The sequence below is a fragment of the Triticum urartu genome, chromosome 5A (assembly GCF_056163025.1).
Source record: "Triticum urartu cultivar PI428250 chromosome 5A, HENAU_Tu73, whole genome shotgun sequence".
NCBI classification, from domain to species: domain Eukaryota; kingdom Viridiplantae; phylum Streptophyta; class Magnoliopsida; order Poales; family Poaceae; genus Triticum; species Triticum urartu.
Window position 1 is genome coordinate 542757180 of NC_141877.1, and position 5318 is coordinate 542762497.

Below are 5318 nucleotides of genomic sequence, written 5' to 3' on the forward strand. Positions count from 1 at the left end.
GCTTTTTGATCTTCAGAAAGAACCATGTTCATTGAATCCGATTGAACTAAATTTGGAGAAAGTGACACACACCAGCCACCTATGTGCGAAGCACATCGGTAGAACCAGTCTCGCGTAAGCGTACGCGTAATGTTGGTCTGGGCCGCTTCATCCAACAATACCGTTGAATCAAGAATCAACTAGTGACGGCAAGCAATATGTATATACCCACGCCCACAACTCCTTTGTGTTCTACTCGTGCATATAACATCTTTGCATAGACCTGGCTCAGATGCCACTGTTGGGGAACGCAGTAATTTCAAAAAAAATCCTACGCACACGCAAGATCTATCATGGTGATGCATAGCAACGAGAGGGGAAGAGTGATGTCCACATACCCTCGTAGACCGTAAGCGGAAGCGTTATGACAACACGGTTGATGTAGTCGTATGTCTTCACGATCCGACCGATCCTAGTACCGAAAGTACAGCACCTCCGCGATCTGCACACGTTTGGCTCGGTGACGTCCCACGAACTCTCGACCCAACTGAGTGTCGAGGGAGAGCTTCGTCAGCACGACGGCGTGATGACGGTGATGATGAAGCTAGGGCTTCGCCTAAGCACTACGATGATATGACCGAGGTGGATTATGGTGGAGGGGGGCACCACACACGGCTAAGGGATCAATGATCAACTTGTGTGTCTATGGAGTGCCCCCTGCCCTCGTATATAAAGGAGCAAGGGGGAGGTCGGCCTGCCCTAGGTGGCGCACCAAGGAGGGGAGGAGTCCTCCTCCAAGTAGGAGTAGGACTCCCCTTTCCTGGTCCTACTATGAGGAGGAAGGGGGAAAGGAAAGAGAGGGAGAGAAGAGAAGGAAAGGGGGGCGCTACCCCCCCCTTCCCTAGTCCAATTCGGACTAGAGGGGAAGGGGCATGCGGCCCTTCCTTGGCCGGCCCTTCCCTGGTCCAATTTGGACTAGAGGGGAGGAGTTCCCCCCTGGATAATTATCCAGTGACCCCCGGAACTCATCCGGTGTCCGAATATAGTCATCCAATATATCAATCTTTATGTCTCGACCATTTCGAGACTCCTCGTCATGTCCGTGATCATATCCGTGACTCCGAACTACCTTCGGTACATCAAAACACATAAACTCATAATACTAATCGTCACCGAACGTTAAGTGTGCGGACCCTACGGGTTCGAGAACTATGTAGACGTGACCGAGACTCATCTCCGGTCAATAACCAATAGCGGAACCTAGATGCTCATATTGATTCCTACATATTCTATGAAGATCTTTATCGATCAAACCGCATAACGATATACGTTGTTCCCTTTGTCATTGGTATGTTACTTGCCCGAGATTCGATCATCGGTATCTCAATACCTAGTTCAATCTCGTTACCAGCAAGTCTCTTTAATCATTCTGTAATGCACCATCCTGCAACTAACTCATTAGTTACATTGCTTCCAAGGCTTATAGAGATGTGCATTACCAAGAGGGCCCAGAGATACCTCTCCGATACTTGGAGTGACAAATCCTATTCTCGATCTATGCCAACTCAACAAACACCATCGGAGACACCTGTAGAGCATCTTTATAGTCACCCAGTTACGTTGTGACGTTTGATAGCACACAAAGTGTTCCTCTGGTATTCGGGAGTTGCATGATCTCATAGTCATAGGAACATGTATAAGTTATGGAGAAAGCAATAGCAACAAACTATATCATCATGCTAAGCTAACGGATGGGTCAAGTCAATCACATCATTCTCTAATGATGTGATCCCGTTAATCAAATGACAACTCATGTCTATGGTTAGGAAACATAACCATCATTGATTCAACGAGCTAGTCTAGTAGAGGCATACTAGTGACACTCTGTTTGCCTATGTATTCACACATGTACTAAGTTTCCGGTTAATATAATTCTAGCATGAATTATAAACATATATCATGATATAAGGAAATATAATTAACAACTTTATTATTGCCTCTAGGGCATATTTCCTTCATGTAGATGATAATAAAATAATTTTAATTGTAAAGGACACTAACATGAATTATAATCAATATTATGTAACTAGGTACAACTTTAAAGTATAGCGTGCAATGCAATAGTCTATAGTTGATAAAAACAAAAGTAACATCAAAATGTGCAAATGAAACTATTTGTACATTTCATAGATCAATGCTTTCACATCATACTCACCAACACTATAAGATTTAGAAAGAATGTCAGGTGTATCATGAGGCTTGGACGCAAAGGTTTTATCATATCAAAACATCTTATCATAACTCGACCCAGAGTGTCAGCCAAATAAGTTGACCACATGATCCTCCCCTTTCAATCAATCAATACTCTTGCAAACTTTAGCGTGAGAATCATTGCACTTAATGAAAAGGGAGAATAATGATGGGGGTTTATGAGAAGACAGAAAATGAAAGGAAGTCTTGCATCAACGTGGTTAATCATTAGCCAATGAAGAGGCCTTATAATCGTTGTTAATGCAAAGAGTAGGGGTTGCCATGCAATGAATGCACTACAACTATAAGTGTATGAAAGCTTTTCAAATGGACTAGTGGGGTGTGCATCCAAATTGCTTGCTCACGAAGACTTAGAGCATTGGAGGAAGCTCGTCTTAGGAATATAGAAGCCAAGTTTTATAATGTGAAAATTCCCAACTAGTACATGAACACGAAGCATATGAGAACTCTCTGTATGAAATGCAGTAGTGCTACTTTGAAGCAGTTTATGGTATCTGCTAAAACCAGGTGCAACTTCGAAGCACGTATGTATACTAAAAAGGAATAGCAGTGTTGCTCTCTCTCTCTGGCACTTTTTTTTGTGACACCTCCATGGTGCAATCCTCACTAATAGGAGGAACACTCTGATGATACAATACACTTCGAATTTACTTAAAACTCAATAACTCAAAATGGTAAACATGATAGATATATATATATAACTCTAAATGAATGTCTCTGGTAGTGTACCAGTATGTGCCATCTAGCATAACAAATATATCAAAATGGATGATCTAAATATCATGCTAGCTATCATTTGATCATGCAATGCTATCTGACAATAAATATCTCGAGTCATGTAATGAATGATGACGGCTGGAAATTGCATGGCATTTTATCTTGGAATGACTATAGCAATGTTATGATAGGTAGGTATGATGGCTGTTTTGAGGAAGATAGATGGTTTACGTGTAGGAGAACAAGAGGAAGTCATCCCATGAGGTTTGGGTGCATCGGCGAAGGATGCACAAAGTCACGAGGTGAGAGTGGGAAATGCACGATACCAAAGAGGGTAGGAAATATGGATAGGTGGAAGTGCATGTAAGACCGCAAACTCGCATTAGTCATAAAGAACTCGAGCGCTAATTATAAGAATATCGTAATCTAATCAATAATTCACATGAAACCCATGTACTTAAGGGAAGTATTTGGCAGTGCCGAAGCCCGTTATGCATCCTGACCCGTCCTACGTGAGTGGTTGCGCTTACAATGTTTCTCAACTTATTCCCCTTTGCAACGTCAGTCTCACTTCTATGTGAATTAATGAAAGAAAGAACATTGATTCACATGATGCATATGGAATCTCTCCACTACTTAAGTCGAACTCTTTTACTGACAGATTCATCTATTACTCTCATTCTATCTCAAAACTGTTACAGAGAATGCTATCTTCAAATTATGAGGACCCAAAACACCACACACACGAGAGGGACTCTATTAGGGCGGGGCAGCTATCGGCTGCCCTAGGTCTACCTAATCGCCCCTAGGGCCTCGTGGATCGCTACCCTCCAACACGAAGAAAGAACAAAGAATGAGGTAAAAAAAGGAACAAGGGAGAAAGAAAAGGTAAAGGTAAAAGTGATGGATGGATTGATTGATTGTGTGATGTTCAATCGTACATCACCTCTCATCTATATATGACATGGCTGGACTTCACATACAAGAAAGGACTCAAACGCATCTAAAACGTCAATTTTAACCCTAACTCAGATTTGCGGGACTGGAACTTTCGGGCTCAACATGTATAAAGTAGCCATGTTGTGCCAATTTTGCAGGTCACATATGATGCTGGATCGAGATAGTCCAAAAAGCAAACTTATTTTGTATTTAAAATACAAAGAGTTCTTATGTTGAGAACTTTTCCATTTGAGGTCGTCTTGAGGGTGCATTTGCTCCCGCAAATGTGTAAAAAAATATCGAAACCCCTATTTTCTGCGCGCACTGGGTGCAATGTCTCTGTTTAGCCCGAAACCTCCTAAAAGTTATGCCTAAAACTTCCAAACTCAACATGTATAAAATAGCTTCCTCAGAGAACTCGTGCAAGTTGCATATGACTTGGATGAAGATGATCCCAAAAGAACATTTGGTCAACTCAACGAGAGGAACAATTTTCCCATTGTACACTTTTCATTCTGAGGTCATCTTTGGGGTGAATTGTGGCATGCAAAATGGTAAACAATGTTGTACCCCTAGTTTTCAGCACACACCGTTTTGGCCCTTAAGGTTGTATACAACCTTGGATGGAGATTACCCAAACATCAAAGTTCCCCATTGTGACGATACAAAGATTTCTCATGTTGAAATCTTTTTTCCTTTGAGGTCATCTTAATTTTCTTTTTTGTCATGCCAAAAACTGGTTTCAACACATGCTCCCTGTTTTTTGGCAAAGACTGTGTGCCGAAATAACTTTCACAGAGTTTGTTCTAAGAACTATCTCCACACTCGATCTTTCATTTTGCATGTGCTTAGGGTGATAAGTATATATCGGGCATCTCTACTCTTAGGGCGATAATCATGTATCAGCCATTTAGATTAGCAACAAATGTGCAGCTAATCGAATGTATAGTGATTTGCTCTCATGATGTATGAAATTATATTGCTTCCATGGATCTAAATAAGCCACGGAGAGTAACTAATAATACCTGAAGATGAATTCCATGGCATAGGCATCAATAACATAGTTGAAGAATATGGATGATGTGTGAACCAAAGATTTTGATGTGTAGATGCAAACCTTCGGCTTAGTTATTCATAGTTTCCACTCTTTTCTTTCTTCATATTTGCCACACTTTTTGCAATGAAAGCTTGCACATCATTCTTGTTTTGACTACTTTCTTTGGGAACCCATGCCATGTCTCCTTTTCAACTCTTGTGCACTCAAATTTTGCGAATTCTTCTTTTTCCAAATCGATAAAATAAATGAGCGCCTCAGTTGTGATTCTGTTTCAAGTAATGGCATTTTTTACCTTGTGCACTCTCAACTTCTTCTCTCCAGATTTGACACTTGATTGACCCGTCACATTGCCTTC